This window comes from Musa acuminata, chromosome BXJ1-11 (assembly GCF_036884655.1).
Source record: "Musa acuminata AAA Group cultivar baxijiao chromosome BXJ1-11, Cavendish_Baxijiao_AAA, whole genome shotgun sequence".
In the NCBI taxonomy this organism is placed as follows: domain Eukaryota; kingdom Viridiplantae; phylum Streptophyta; class Magnoliopsida; order Zingiberales; family Musaceae; genus Musa; species Musa acuminata.
In genome coordinates this window covers 21324419-21342035 of record NC_088337.1, presented here as the reverse complement: position 1 = coordinate 21342035, position 17617 = coordinate 21324419, and the positions used below count along the sequence as shown (strand labels likewise).

Below are 17617 nucleotides of genomic sequence, written 5' to 3'. Positions count from 1 at the left end.
GTAAAATAAATGAAAACCATAAGTTAACTCTTTTAAAAGACTGAAATAAATAAAATATGCTTATTTTAATGGTTTAAAAATAGAAAAAAATTATAATTTGGCCATTTATAAGTTGTTTAAAATGTTTCTTAAAAAATTGAGAATTTTTTTAAGAAAAAGTAAGACATGAGTTATGTTATTTTCGAATGATATTATATATTTTTAATAAGGCCAAGAAATACTTAATCATCTTAAAAAACAGTGTAACTCATGTCTTCAAAAATATTTTTATATTCTTAAAATCTTAAAAAACTTATACAATCATGCTATGCCTAAATTAATAAACCTATATCTTAAAACACTAATACTTCATAATATAAACTATAATTTGTAAAAAAAATTGATAGAATCTCCTCCAAAATATACTATACTCAATCTTTAACTTAAATTTCAAAACTAATTTACTTATAACTGAATTAAATGTTAATACTAAATTACCTACAACTTAATTTATAATCCGTGACATAGTGGTGGTTATCAATTACTATAGTCATGGGAATGTACAGATATATTATCATATGTGGCATGAGAGTGTATAGATATGTGATGACAAGTGATGCATGTATATGTTATGATGTGCGGTATGTGAGCACACGTATATGTTATAACATACAGTGCGAGAATATATGAATAAATTATGATGTATGATATGTTAATTTATAAATATGCTATAACTATGTATTACATATACAACGACTTTCTTATGTGTTTCAATTATCTATTAAATAGGTGAATCGAAACTTCACATATTTATTATGTAATTATTATGTTATGAGATTCATAACAAGATGAGTTTAGCATTAAATATGTTATATGCATGATTTCAAAATGTTACATATGTGTTATTATATATATCATATATCAAGATGAGTTTAGCATTAAATATATACTTAATTAAAGTTACATAGACTTATATTTACCAAGTCATCACTTATTACATATATACATATATATATATATATATATATATCATATTTTACGTATAAGGACACTAGTACCCCATTTAAATGATGGGTAAGAAGGTGAACTAGTGTGAGCTCAATGCTAATACAAATAGAGACTATGACGTATGGACATTTTTGGGTGTATAAATTTTGAACATAATATGCATATATGTTATTCTTTTGATTATGTATTTACAATTATGTACAAATATTAAAAATCATTGTGTATAAGGAAAATCATGTTAATTTATTTAGTATGTTAATATGTTTCAAATTTATCTTTTTTTACTATATTATTTTTTATGACAATAATAAACTAAAAGGTGATATTTTATTTTTAATTAATATGTTAGGTATGTGTGAAACTCGGAATATGATATTATAAATGTAAAGCATATTCATTTTTATCCAGAAAAGGTAAAATTTCTTTCAAGCATGGGATATATTTAATGAAGCCCTAGTTAACCAATTTTCGTATTTTTGGCCCTTTAAAACATCTATCTTGGGTTAATTAAACTCTCAATAGGCTATTTTGTATTTTTATTAAATTTAAGGTTAAATTACAAGGTTTTTTTTAATCTAAAACTTTCATTAAACGTTCTAAATGTATATTTTTAAAGCTTTAAACACGTATTTTTATTTATTTCAACACTTAAAAGTTTTAAATTATGTTATTTTTTAATTTTACTAATTCATAAACAACTTGAATATTATTTACTAATATTTTCTGAGATTTTAAGAAAATAATATATAAAGATCCAAGTTACATTGTTTTAGATAGAGTTATAGTACTTATGGGTCCTATCTAGTGTATCTCATGTTTTTTAAAAAATCTTAAAAATGTAGATATCTTGGAATTGATATAAATAATCTATATTTTTTTTTTTGTTTTTATACCTTAAAAAATATTTTTTATTTCAATACTTAAAGCTTGTAATTGTACCCTTATGTTTTTTTATCATAATTTTAATATTTTAGAATATTTACATTTATAAATTTAATATTAACTTATATTTATATTCTATTAATTAAAAAATATCATTTATATTAGATTTACTTAAGTTTTGGGCTAGTTAAACTAATTAAATTAAATATATTGATTAATTGAAATAATTGGTGGTTCAATAGAATGAGTTGGTTCAATATAATGACTTTCAAAAGGGAGGAAGGAGAAGAAAAGACAATGGATTGCCCAAATATGGGTTTTTTTACCCAAAAAAAAAGATAAAAACAAGGTGTTGCGGGAAAAAAAGATAAAATTAGAGGTTTTTTTCTTACACTTTTTTTTAATGAAAAAAGATAAAATAATACTAGTTTGTTAGTATTTTAGCTAATGATAGTTAACTTACTAAGATTATTTATGAGCATATATATATGTGTGTGTATATATATATATAAATATATATATATATATATATATCGATTTTTATAGAAAACACTTATATTTTGGGTATTTCCCAAACATTATCCCATATTAGTTTTCCTCAAAAAATATCCATTAATTCAAAAACTTTCCAAATTATCCTTTCTCTTTCATTTCCTCTATTCCACTTTTGTTGTCATATGTGGTGTTGTCATTGCTGCCATCGCTCGCCCTTTCTCCCTTCCCCAGTCTTTACCTCTCCTCTCCTTCCCCGTATATATATTTCTCTCTCTCTCTCTCTCTCTCTCTCTCTCTCTCCTTTTTTTTTCATTCTCATTCTCTAGAACCCATCCTCTCATCTCTCTTCTTCTTCCTCTACATTTCTTCCTTTCTCCCTTACTCCTCATCTTTTCGTTCCTATCTTCCCCTTCTTCTCAATCGTTGTTTTTTCCCTTTTTCCTTTCCCCTTCTTTCCTCGTAGACAATAAATAACGGACGACAAATGACGATGATAGAGAAGGAATAATTTACGTATTTTCTAAATTAGAGATATTAGGATCTGTATTTAAAAAAAATAAAGGTACCCTCAATCACTCCTTTTGTTTTTCAAACCCATTTTATTGAACTAATTAATTTAAAACATCATAATACTTTTCATAATAATATTCGAATGGTTTTTATCTCAATGTTGAGGTAAATTCATCTTAAATTGAGTAAAATAAATGAAAACCATAAGTTAACTCTTTTAAAAGACTGAAATAAATAAAATATGCTTATTTTAATGGTTTAAAAATAGAAAAAAATTATAATTTGGCCATTTATAAGTTGTTTAAAATGTTTCTTAAAAAATTGAGAATTTTTTTAAGAAAAAGTAAGACATGAGTTATGTTATTTTCGAATGATATTATATATTTTTAATAAGGCCAAGAAATACTTAATCATCTTAAAAAACAGTGTAACTCATGTCTTCAAAAATATTTTTATATTCTTAAAATCTTAAAAAACTTATACAATCATGCTATGCCTAAATTAATAAACCTATATCTTAAAACACTAATACTTCATAATATAAACTATAATTTGTAAAAAAAATTGATAGAATCTCCTCCAAAATATACTATACTCAATCTTTAACTTAAATTTCAAAACTAATTTACTTATAACTGAATTAAATGTTAATACTAAATTACCTACAACTTAATTTATAATCCGTGACATAGTGGTGGTTATCAATTACTATAGTCATGGGAATGTACAGATATATTATCATATGTGGCATGGGAGTGTATAGATATGTGATGACAAGTGATGCATGTATATGTTATGATGTACGGTATGTGAGCACACGTATATGTTATAACATACAGTGCGAGAATATATGAATAAATTATGATGTATGATATGTTAATTTATAAATATGCTATAACTATGTATTACATATACAACGACTTTCTTATGTGTTTCAATTATCTATTAAATAGGTGAATCGAAACTTCACATATTTATTATGTAATTATTATGTTATGAGATTCATAACAAGATGAGTTTAGCATTAAATATGTTATATGCATGATTTCAAAATGTTACATATGTGTTATTATATATATCATATATCAAGATGAGTTTAGCATTAAATATATACTTAATTAAAGTTACATAGACTTATATTTACCAAGTCATCACTTATTATATATATACATATATATATATGTATATATACATATATCATATTTTACGTATAAGGACACTAGTACCCCATTTAAATGATGGGTAAGAAGGTGAACTAGTGTGAGCTCAATGCTAATACAAATAGAGACTATGACGTATGGACATTTTTGGGTGTATAAATTTTGAACATAATATGCATATATGTTATTCTTTTGATTATGTATTTACAATTATGTACAAATATTAAAAATCATTGTGTATAAGGAAAATCATGTTAATTTATTTAGTATGTTAATATGTTTCAAATTTATCTTTTTTTACTATATTATTTTTTATGACAATAATAAACTAAAAGGTGATATTTTATTTTTAATTAATATGTTAGGTATGTGTGAAACTCGGAATATGATATTATAAATGTAAAGCATATTCATTTTTATCCAGAAAAGGTAAAATTTCTTTCAAGCATGGGATATATTTAATGAAGCCCTAGTTAACCAATTTTCGTATTTTTGGCCCTTTAAAACATCTATCTTGGGTTAATTAAACTCTCAATAGGCTATTTTGTATTTTTATTAAATTTAAGGTTAAATTACAAGGTTTTTTTTAATCTAAAACTTTCATTAAACGTTCTAAATGTATATTTTTAAAGCTTTAAACACGTATTTTTATTTATTTCAACACTTAAAAGTTTTAAATTATGTTATTTTTTAATTTTACTAATTCATAAACAACTTGAATATTATTTACTAATATTTTCTGAGATTTTAAGAAAATAATATATAAAGATCCAAGTTACATTGTTTTAGATAGAGTTATAGTACTTATGGGTCCTATCTAGTGTATCTCATGTTTTTTAAAAAATCTTAAAAATGTAGATATCTTGGAATTGATATAAATAATCTATATATTTTTTTTTGTTTTTATACCTTAAAAAATATTTTTTATTTCAATACTTAAAGCTTGTAATTGTACCCTTATGTTTTTTTATCATAATTTTAATATTTTAGAATATTTACATTTATAAATTTAATATTAACTTATATTTATATTCTATTAATTAAAAAATATCATTTATATTAGATTTACTTAAGTTTTGGGCTAGTTAAACTAATTAAATTAAATATATTGATTAATTGAAATAATTGGTGGTTCAATAGAATGAGTTGGTTCAATATAATGACTTTCAAAATGGAGGAAGGAGAAGAAAAGACAATGGATTGCCCAAATATGGGTTTTTTTACCCAAAAAAAAAGATAAAAACAAGGTGTTGCGGGAAAAAAAGATAAAATTAGAGGTTTTTTTCTTACACTTTTTTTTAATGAAAAAAGATAAAATAATACTAGTTTGTTAGTATTTTAGCTAATGATAGTTAACTTACTAAGATTATTTATGAGCATATATATATGTGTGTATATATATATATATATATATCAATTTTTATAGAAAACACTTATATTTTGGGTATTTCCCAAACATTATCCCATATTAGTTTTCCTCAAAAAATATCCATTAATTCAAAAACTTTCCAAATTATCCTTTCTCTTTCATTTCCTCTATTCCACTTTTGTTGTCATATGTGGTGTTGTCATTGCTGCCATCGCTCGCCCTTTCTCCCTTCCCCAGTCTTTACCTCTCCTCTCCTTCCCCGTATATATATTTCTCTCTCTCTCTCTCTCTCTCTCTCTCTCCTTTTTTTTTCATTCTCATTCTCTAGAACCCTTCCTCTCATCTCTCTTCTTCTTCCTCTACATTTCTTCCTTTCTCCCTTACTCCTCATCTTTTCGTTCCTATCTTCCCCTTCTTCTCAATCGTTGTTTTTTCCCTTTTTCCTTTCCCCTTCTTTCCTCGTAGACAATAAATAACGGACGACAAATGACGATGATAGAGAAGGAATAATTTACGTATTTTCTAAATTAGAGATATTAGGATCTGTATTTAAAAAAAATAAAGGTACCCTCAATCACTCCTTTTGTTTTTCAAACCCATTTTATTGAACTAATTAATTTAAAACATCATAATACTTTTCATAATAATATTCGAATGGTTTTTATCTCAATGTTGAGGTAAATTCATCTTAAATTGAGTAAAATAAATGAAAACCATAAGTTAACTCTTTTAAAAGACTGAAATAAATAAAATATGCTTATTTTAATGGTTTAAAAATAGAAAAAAATTATAATTTGGCCATTTATAAGTTGTTTAAAATGTTTCTTAAAAAATTGAGAATTTTTTTAAGAAAAAGTAAGACATGAGTTATGTTATTTTCGAATGATATTATATATTTTTAATAAGGCCAAGAAATACTTAATCATCTTAAAAAACAGTGTAACTCATGTCTTCAAAAATATTTTTATATTCTTAAAATCTTAAAAAACTTATACAATCATGCTATGCCTAAATTAATAAACCTATATCTTAAAACACTAATACTTCATAATATAAACTATAATTTGTAAAAAAAATTGATAGAATCTCCTCCAAAATATACTATACTCAATCTTTAACTTAAATTTCAAAACTAATTTACTTATAACTGAATTAAATGTTAATACTAAATTACCTACAACTTAATTTATAATCCGTGACATAGTGGTGGTTATCAATTACTATAGTCATGGGAATGTACAGATATATTATCATATGTGGCATGGGAGTGTATAGATATGTGATGACAAGTGATGCATGTATATGTTATGATGTGCGGTATGTGAGCACACGTATATGTTATAACATACAGTGCGAGAATATATGAATAAATTATGATGTATGATATGTTAATTTATAAATATGCTATAACTATGTATTACATATACAACGACTTTCTTATGTGTTTCAATTATCTATTAAATAGGTGAATCGAAACTTCACATATTTATTATGTAATTATTATGTTATGAGATTCATAACAAGATGAGTTTAGCATTAAATATGTTATATGCATGATTTCAAAATGTTACATATGTGTTATTATATATATCATATATCAAGATGAGTTTAGCATTAAATATATACTTAATTAAAGTTACATAGACTTATATTTACCAAGTCATCACTTATTATATATATACATATATATATATATATATATATATATATATATATATATATCATATTTTACGTATAAGGACACTAGTACCCCATTTAAATGATGGGTAAGAAGGTGAACTAGTGTGAGCTCAATGCTAATCCAAATAGAGACTATGACGTATGGACATTTTTGGGTGTATAAATTTTGAACATAATATGCATATATGTTATTCTTTTGATTATGTATTTACAATTATGTACAAATATTAAAAATCATTGTGTATAAGGAAAATCATGTTAATTTATTTAGTATGTTAATATGTTTCAAATTTATCTTTTTTTACTATATTATTTTTTATGACAATAATAAACTAAAAGGTGATATTTTATTTTTAATTAATATGTTAGGTATGTGTGAAACTCGGAATATGATATTATAAATGTAAAGCATATTCATTTTTATCCAGAAAAGGTAAAATTTCTTTCAAGCATGGGATATATTTAATGAAGCCCTAGTTAACCAATTTTCGTATTTTTGGCCCTTTAAAACATCTATCTTGGGTTAATTAAACTCTCAATAGGCTATTTTGTATTTTTATTAAATTTAAGGTTAAATTACAAGGTTTTTTTTAATCTAAAACTTTCATTAAACGTTCTAAATGTATATTTTTAAAGCTTTAAACACGTATTTTTATTTATTTCAACACTTAAAAGTTTTAAATTATGTTATTTTTTAATTTTACTAATTCATAAACAACTTGAATATTATTTACTAATATTTTCTGAGATTTTAAGAAAATAATATATAAAGATCCAAGTTACATTGTTTTAGATAGAGTTATAGTACTTATGGGTCCTATCTAGTGTATCTCATGTTTTTTAAAAAATCTTAAAAATGTAGATATCTTGGAATTGATATAAATAATCTATATATTTTTTTTTGTTTTTATACCTTAAAAAATATTTTTTATTTCAATACTTAAAGCTTGTAATTGTACCCTTATGTTTTTTTTATCATAATTTTAATATTTTAGAATATTTACATTTATAAATTTAATATTAACTTATATTTATATTCTATTAATTAAAAAATATCATTTATATTAGATTTACTTAAGTTTTGGGCTAGTTAAACTAATTAAATTAAATATATTGATTAATTGAAATAATTGGTGGTTCAATAGAATGAGTTGGTTCAATATAATGACTTTCAAAAGGGAGGAAGGAGAAGAAAAGACAATGGATTGCCCAAATATGGGTTTTTTTACCCAAAAAAAAAGATAAAAACAAGGTGTTGCGGGAAAAAAAGATAAAATTAGAGGTTTTTTTCTTACACTTTTTTTTAATGAAAAAAGATAAAATAATACTAGTTTGTTAGTATTTTAGCTAATGATAGTTAACTTACTAAGATTATTTATGAGCATATATATATGTGTGTGTATATATATATATATATATATATATATCGATTTTTATAGAAAACACTTATATTTTGGGTATTTCCCAAATATTATCCCATATTAGTTTTCCTCAAAAAATATCCATTAATTCAAAAACTTTCCAAATTATCCTTTCTCTTTCATTTCCTCTATTCCACTTTTGTTGTCATATGTGGTGTTCATTGCTGCCACCGCTCGCCCTTTCTCCCTACCCCAGTCTTTACCTCTCCTCTCCTTCCCCGTATATATATATATATATATATATATTTCTCTCTCTCCTTTTTTTTTCATTCTCATTCTCTCGAACCCATCCTCTCATCTCTCTTCTTCTTCCTCTACATTTCTTCCTTTCTCCCTTACTCCTCATCTTTTCGTTCCTATCTTCCCCTTCTTCTCAATCGTTGCTTTTTCCCTTTTTCCTTTCCCCTTCTTTCCTCGTAGACAATAAATAACGGACGACAAATGACGATGATAGAGAAGGAATAATTTACGTATTTTCTAAATTAGAGATATTAGGATCTGTATTTAAAAAAAATAAAGGTACCCTCAATCACTCCTTTTGTTTTTCAAACCCATTTTATTGAACTAATTAATTTAAAACATCATAATACTTTTCATAATAATATTCGAATGGTTTTTTATCTCAATGTTGAGGTAAATTCATCTTAAATTGAGTAAAATAAATGAAAACCATAAGTTAACTCTTTTAAAAGACTGAAATAAATAAAATATGCTTATTTTAATGGTTTAAAAATAGAAAAAAATTATAATTTGGCCATTTATAAGTTGTTTAAAATGTTTCTTAAAAAATTGAGAAATTTTTTAAGAAAAAGTAAGACATGAGTTATGTTATTTTCGAATGATATTATATATTTTTAATAAGGCCAAGAAATACTTAATCATCTTAAAAAACAGTGTAACTCATGTCTTCAAAAATATTTTTATATTCTTAAAATCTTAAAAAACTTATATAATAATATTCGAGTTTTTTTTTACCAAAGTTATTATAAATTCACCTTAAATTGGGTAAACAAAAAAGCTACAAATTTTCACTTTTAAAGGGCTGAAATAAATAAAATATACTTATTTGAATGCTTTAAAAATATAAAAAAATGGTTATTTAGACATATAAGTTATTTACAAGGTTTCCTAAAGATTAATTTTTTTAAAATGGTGGGATATGATTTTTACTGTTTTCGATAATGGGGTTATCTTTTTCCCACAAAGCGTCGTTTCATAAAAAAAAAAAAAAGAAAGAAGTTTAGCTCATATATTCGAAATTTTTATGAAACATTGAAAATATCTAATGAAACCCTAATTGATAATTTTTTCTTCTTCTATTTTTAGCTATTAAAAGATCTAATTTCAATTAATTCAGCTCTTAAAAGTATATAATTTTTATTTATTTTTATTTTTATCAATTTAAACTGAAATTAGAAACTTATAATTGTGTCATTCCTTTATTATTGGTATAATATCTATATTTATAAATTTTGAGTTCACTCAATAAAATAAATTTAAAAAAGACAAAGGAGTAATAGATACCTTTTGTCATTTTTGAAACTGAGGACTTTGCAGAGAAAAAGATGAAAACATGTTCTGAAAAAAATGAATTTAGGGGATTTTTCAAGGAAATTTATCCTATAAGTAAAACAATTAATACCCGAAAAAGTACGGGTCTTATTTGGATCCGGGTTTCGGGTTCTCAGGCCTATCGACACCCGCGTTCGCAAGCAGTCTCCATTTCGCCCTGTTAAATCTTGGAGCTTCGCAAGCAGTCTCCCAAATCGGCATAATCCCCTCCGCAACCATTAATCTTAGTTCATCGTTCGGTCACATCTCTTGCCTGTGGCAACTACGACGGCGACGACGTGAAGAAGGCCGACGGGCGGGCGGGTGGATCTGGTGCGTGCCATTCCCACCACCATCGTCTCCCTGGAGTTCGTCGTCGAGGGACAGAAGAAGCGTAATCAGGTAGGTACTCATGATCTCTTCATCGCATCCTGCTTTGATTTCTGCATATCCTCGTTGTTTGATTTGGTGGTGGGGTGGGGTATTAGGGTTTCTGCTCCCCGTTCCTGATCACACGAGCACGCTCCCCCGTTTGGATTTGGGGGTTTCTGCCCCTTTAAACCCGTTTGAATCGCAGAACCCGAATCCGCTCTTCGAGTTTGGGTTCGAACCGTGTCCCTCAACCGGTCCGGTCGAACCATCTGCGAGCTCCTCTTACATCTCCTCTCCCATGGCATCTTTCGCGACGTCCCTCCCCTCTTTCGAGTTCGATCGCGAAACCCTAAGCCTCGATCCGAAGAACCCTTTTTTCCTTCTCTCTCTTCCTTGCTCTCCGAAAATTCCTTCGGGCACTGCCAAATTCTAGCATCAATCTTACACCCTAGTGGCGGCTTCTTGCCTTTCTTCCAACTCCAAGCCCTAACCCTAGCACTAGCCCTAATCCCCCTTATCCGCTCTTAATTCTCTCTTCTCGATACTTGTCTGACCTTTCTGATTTGTTGTGAACCCTGCTCGACGCCAGATAACGCTGTTTTCCTCCCTCCCACCTCCTACGAGGAAGGCCTTCGTCTGAACTACTGGACTGCACGATTGGAGATCTTCAATTGGCCTGCAAAGGTCCTCCTTTTTGGCTCTGCTGTGATTTACGGGTGCAAAGATCTTGTTTTGAACTCCTAATCTCTGAAATTTATACCTCAGAATTGGGTTAATAGTGATTAAAAATCTGTTTGATGGACTCGAATGCGCCTGATTCGCTTTGTTCATGTGCTGTTAGTTGTTAGGATTGGATCTATGCAACTGCACTTGTTATCTAGTGCTAGTTGCGTTTGGAAGTGACAATGCAGGTTGTGTCCTGAATGTTTTATTGTTTGTAATCGAAAAGGGTTTGTGCATGTTGTCAGGTAGCAAATTTGGTTCATGATGCAATGCATGGGGATGCTTGTTATCATTTTGCTCCTGACATTGGTCAATGGTTGTCTATCATCCTACAGTTGACGATGAGTTTTTAGTAAAAATCAATTATTTTGATAAGGAACATTTGTGCTGTTCTCTAGGTAGCCGATGCGGATTTGTTGTTAGTTGTAGTGATTCTTAGCAATGAAAGTTTGATGTGTTAAGAAGCAATAATGATGATTAGCGCCATGCTTAATGATACTCTGAAAAAGAATTTTAATGAAATATATGTGTTATGGCATTTTCAATCATGTGAGACACTAGGTAGTTGGTTTTGTATGGAAAGTCATGTGAAGATTTCGAGTAATTTTAATGTTTGAAAAGTTTTGTTCTGAAACTGGGAATATCAATTTCTATGGAGTATATATGATTAGAACTCATTTTTTGAAGTCAGTTAAGATCTTGAAATTTCCTGCCTCAATTTGTAATCATTGTGTGGCACAGAATTTAGTGTTTATGCTTACTTACGCTAGGCATCTCTTATGCCAATTTTATAATATAAGAGTTACTCTATGTTGTGGCCCGATCTTCCTCATCTTTAGGTCTCATCTTACTCTTGACTTGGGAAGTCCTCTTTCATTTCATAAAGTCCTCTGTCTTTTAGCCCTAACGGTGATGGTGAATTTGCAACCTAGGGCATCGTTCAAGTCATGGAAACAACCTCTTTATATTTAGAGATAAGGATATGTACATTGAGCCTACCTAGATCCCACATAGGTGAGAGTCTCTTGCACTGCATATGCTGTACTAAAATGGATTGTGTTCTAGGACACCGTTCATGCATTGCATACACCCTTTTGGTGATGGTGGATTTCATATGCTAAAATGGACTTAACTTGCTACCAAACATAAGCATTTATGGTTACCAACTGGATATCCTCCGATAACAATCTTGCATGGTAGGTATGAGGTAGCTTGAGCGAAGCATCATATAAATATTTAGCCATTCTTGATAAATGGGAAAAGGGTCAGCCTGTTTTAGCTCAAGTCCTTTGTGAACTTGACAAAAGTACTCGAGTGATGCTGGTGGGAACTATGCTAGTGACAAAACTTCTTTCTTGAAATCTTGGGGCCTCCTTTCCAGATTGTTCCTTTTATTTTCTAACACATTCTAATGCTATTCCTTGGAAACATGATTGTTGGTGGACTACTGTCCAGATTAACTGGTCAACAAAGTGTGAGAAGTTAACTCTTTTCCAGTAAGAATTTTAAAAGGGCTCTCGTTTGATGTAGAGCTTTGTTATATTGAAATTTGGCTACATCCATACGTTTCACCAACTTATGAGGTAGCTATTCCATGCCTCAGTTTGCTAGTCTCTTGTGTCATTTGTGATAGATAAATCTGTAGCTACATAAGTTTTCCACTGCATTTGTTCCTTTTCTTTTTCTTCAAATGGGGCCTATGGATGCAACTACTAAACAAGATGAGTCAATTAGGGTTGGCGAATAGAGGAAGGCCTAAAACAATTCATTAGAAAAGATACTTGATTTCTCTAAGGTTGACCAGTAATATTGCTCTTGCTCCAGCTCAAATGGCAGGAAAAGATCCATGTAGTGGATCCCAAAGTTATAAATTGAAACCATACTGATGGTTGTTGTCGACCTTTTTTCTTATGCACCATAATAGGAAAATTGAGCCCCAATTACTTTATATAGTTTAATTTAGCATTTTTGCATTTTTTAACCATCTCATGCAAGAATAAGCATAAGTAACAGGAAATGTCACATTTTCTCTCTCCTGTTGCTGATTAGTTGAAATATCATGTAAGAATAAGTGTACGTAACACAAAATGTTGCATTTTCTCTCTCCTATTGTTGATTAGTTAAAATATCATGTAGGAATACACATAGGTAACACAAAATGTCACATTTTCTCGCTCCTACTTTTTATTATTCAAAATACATTTGGAAAACAACCATATTTTTTATTCATTTTTTTTTTATATAACAATGTCTCTTCTGATAGTGAGATTGTAGTAATTCTATGAACTTGTGGTTTTAGTGGTGCATCAAATTTTATTTTCACAAGCACATAGTTGTATTCATTTTCTATAACGTGTCCATTGCTTTCATATGTGCTACTTGGTCAATTTATTCCTTTAAGCCATGGTTTTTAATTTTGAATGATATCACCCGTACCGAGCGGTATGTACGGGTTCGCCAACAGATCGGTACGTAAGCCGCCCGCTACCGAGCAGTATGTACGGGTCCGCCAACAGATCGGTACGTAAGCCGCCCGCAACCGAGCGGTACCGTTGACCGGTGCTATTTTCGCCCCGTTACCATCCGAAATCGGTCGGTGACGGTCGACCGTTGTCGCCTGCTACCGGGCGGTATTAGCCAAGGGAAAAGGAAGAAGAGGGAGAAGAAAAGGGAGAACCTGGAGATTCGACGCCTCTTTCCCTCGACGATCTCGATTCGTCGCCGCCCTCCCTTGCTGGACGCCACAGATGAGATGTCGCCTCCTCCTCGTCTAAGGCGACGAGGCCTTGGTGTTGTCAACGACTTCTCCTAATCCGCGCAGGGAGAAGAAGCCTCGGCATGGGGAGAAGAAACCTTGGCGACGTTGCTGAGGCTTTGCGGGGAGACCTCGGCATCGTCGGTGACTTCTCCTAATTCACACGGGGAGAAGAAGCCTCGGCGTGGGGAGAAGAAACCTCGACGACGTCGCCAAGGCTTTGCGGGGAGAAGAAACTTCCCGTGAAGAAACCTCGGCAACATCGCTGAGGCTTCGAGGTTTTCTTCTCCCCACGTGGGGAGAAGAAACGATGTGATGTTACCCCTTTTTGTATTTTTTAACTTTTATTTTATTTTTTTAAAATTATTATTATATATATATATACACTGAGCGTACCGCTCTGACACGGACTTAGCTGGATTTGCCTAAGTCATGCGGCACCCTCGCGCGTCCGTCCGCAAAGGTCAGCCTCCCCGAAGCCTCCCATTGTCCCTTAGGACCACCAAAAGAGAGAACGGGTTAGAGAGAACGCCTCCAACGGGATCCACAAGCAAACATCTCCGAAAAACACTTCATAGACAATGCAAATTACAAACAGACTTTACAAGCTCTGAACAGTGGCACAACAAAGGGTAAAATGGTCCATTACAGACCGAAAAGCTCTCGCACGTGTCTACATGACACAACCTTTATTTACAAGCCTAAAGAGGCCACCAACCCAACTAAAATGGGACTATTAAGCCTTCGGCCGCCCCTTTACATGTTGTACAAGGCATGAACATGCCAATAGACACGGACAGATATAAGCATTACATCAAACACCTTGTTTAAAAGTTTGTCCGTGACATTCTCCCCCACTTATCCCTTCGACGTCCTCGTCGAAGCCTTTGTGAACACTGCAACTCTTCGCCTTTGCTGAGTCTTCAATCTTCTGCTCCAGCTGCAATGCGCCTCCTGGTTCCCAGCTGCTCTCCGCTGCTGTTTCTGAGTAGTCGAACCTTTGATCCGCCATGCTGCTTCAACTCGCCAATGACTCTGACTCTGGTGTGGGGTTGGCTGAGTTGTGTTGATCCTCGTTGATTCCTGCGGATCCACCAAATGAAGGAAAAGACCATTCTTACTGCGCCAGTTTCTCAAAATTTCCACATGCTGCTTGAACTGGGTGGATGCTTGTTGGAGCTTTAACGAGCATCGCCTCGCAAACTTCTGAAGTTTTGGGTCCTTCCTCCACAAAATCTGCTCATTGACTCTTCTTTCAGTTAGTTGTCACATCCAAGTAGGTTCGCATCACTTCCGCTTTCGATTGGCATTTCGTTGGGAAATGAAGCGGACAATCTACTCTCAGTAGCACTGATCACCGTTGGTGAGGATTTGACAACTATTGTCTTCCATTATCTTCGAAGGGTCTTTGAACTTGTGCAGAGCTCCTCTGCTGGATAGATAAGAGAACTGGGGTACTCGGTTTCGCCCATTCTCTTAAGAGTTGAGAAGGCAAAGGTTACTTGACTTCGCCCGCCTCCTCGAGGTTGTACTTCATGCATCGAGCTGGTTACTGGCCTTCGCCTGCTCTTTGCTCACACTTCTGAAGCACTTGAAGTGTTTGCACTCCTTGCGTTGAGTTAGCTACTGTGATTCACCTTCTCAATGCCATTGAACTTCTGGAATGCAGGAAGTTTTCACCCCAACTTGGAGTAATTCTCTGATAGATGAGGTCGCCTCTGGGATTGTACCGTCTTCTCCATCAACCCTGCCGCCTACTCCACTGAGTAGCAAAGGTACAGCACCACGTACTGCCTGCTTCGTTCCTTGGTCGTGCACTCTTGCATGACCCGAAGTCCTTCACTTACGGCTATCTTGATGAGAAACTTGTTGACACCGGTCTTACGAAGTTTCTTGGCCTCTGCCCTTCAGCCTTGTCTCGGTACTTGGAGATTGCCTCTGCATGCTCCACCTCCTCGGCCCCTTTCACGACCAAGCGCTCTCCCTCCGTGAGAGCAAGGGATCAATGACTTTGACGGAAGTCCCGCCTCTGCGGTACCATGGCGCTGCCATGCCCATGGCCCTACTATCCGTCGCCTCGCATCTACATCCCTTTTCTTCACAATCAGTAGATATGCCTTCGTGACACTCCTCTGAGTCCACCTCCATTCTCACTGATTGCTTGATTTTGGGTAGCTAAGTCCCTCTGGACTTGTCGTCGCTTCCTCGCCCCTTTCGACCTCCTGCTTCAACACCTCTGTGTTCTCCAAGCAGTCTGTTTGGTCGATGGAAATACAGACTGCAACTCCCATGCATGGCCTCTGCCATCACATTGTAGGGTTTGCACCGATTTTGTTCTCCTTAGCTTCCTTGGTAACAACGTTCGCTTACTCGACCTTGTCCTCTGACTTGTCGGGCTCCCTTAAGCGAATATGAGCTCTGGAGCAGTCCAACTCTCCAGCTGCTTCGATCATACCTCTGCATGATCAAGTCCCTCTCATGGGACTCACTGGTACTTGCATTCGAACTTTTCCCTTGGTGGAACCCAGCCCCCATATGCTGATGACCAAGGTTTTCATCCGATGCAAAATTCGGTGCACGCCCGGAAGACCCGCCTCTGCGGTACCATGGCCTTCACTCCTTGAATCCATAGCCCTTCTTGCCGTCGTGTTGTTCACCAAAGCGGAGCTCCCAGTAGCTCCCGATCATACCTCCATATGATCTAGTCCCTCCCGGGACTCTGTCGTGTGTATCGCATTGCCACGAACTGTCCCACCACGATCCACTGCACCATGTCGCCTCCTGGTGACATCTCCATTGCATTCTGATCCTTGTGGAATAAACTCGAATTGTGAACCCTCCATGTGTGGCCTCTGCCAATACATCGCAGGGTCTCCTCCACCTTCGATTTTGTTCGCTCCTTTGGCAATCGACCTTCATCCACCCACTCTTGGGTCACACCTAGATGAAGCACCGCTCTAGGACAGTCCGTCGCCTAGTAGCTCCCGAAGTCCACCGACTTCACTGTAATTTGTGCACCATTGTCTGGATCCTGGGCCTCTGCCCCTACCAACACAATCTCCGCTGCGCACTGCTTCCTTCATGGCAACTTTGAATGGCAACATTGTGGCATATTCTTCAAGAGTACCCGCCTCTGCGTCCTCTTGCCCCGTGCTAAGGCTTTCTGAACCCAACTTCGCCTCCGCAAATTGAGTCGCCTTAGTTCCTCCATCAAATGCTCCTCCGAGATAAGGTGCATGTGCCTAGAAGCTCCCTTCGTCTTTGGCACCATGCAAGATGAGTCCGCTCCGTCAGAATGAAGGACCCATGGAACAACATGATCCTACTCTTGCCTCTGCAAGAGTTCATGTCTTTGACCTCTGTCTAAGGAAAGCACTGTGCTTCTGCTCCATGTTCCAACTTCTCTGCTGGCTCCCTTCATGCGGCTTGGGTACTTCACCAAGTTACGCCCAAGTTGCTCCGCTCCTCGTTTTCGCATTGAGTCGATGGTGGCCCTCGTGCCCACCATTCCACAGGTCAGCCCTCCCTTGAGTCCGATCTCCACATCGACTCCAAGTGTGCCTTCATTTAAGTTGCTTCAGGTCGCTCCCCCACTTGATCTCGCAATGCATCCACTAATGCATTCTCTCGAGCGAGATCATGCGACAACTCCTCGCCGCTTGCTCAGTCCATCGAGCTTCGTGGAGTTGTTGTTTGTGAGGTACTCCTCCTC

At 33.3% G+C, this 17617-nt stretch overlaps 1 protein-coding gene across 7 annotated transcripts in view; it reads left to right on the top strand.

Annotated features, from left to right (window-relative positions):
• Positions 1 to 10263: 10263 nt before the first annotated feature.
• Positions 10264 to 17617, top strand: part of LOC135583326 (chromatin modification-related protein EAF1 B-like) — a 38510-nt gene continuing 31156 nt past the window's right edge. For 5 of the 7 annotated variants that reach the window (XM_065089984.1, XM_065089983.1, XM_018820754.2 and 2 more), the window contains exon 1: positions 10264 to 10457. The gene's annotated coding sequence lies outside the window, so the exon portion shown is untranslated. Of the gene's footprint in view, positions 10458 to 10612; positions 11144 to 17617 lie in introns of those variants that run through there. The other 2 variants (XM_065089980.1, XM_065089981.1) reach the window with 2 other exon arrangements.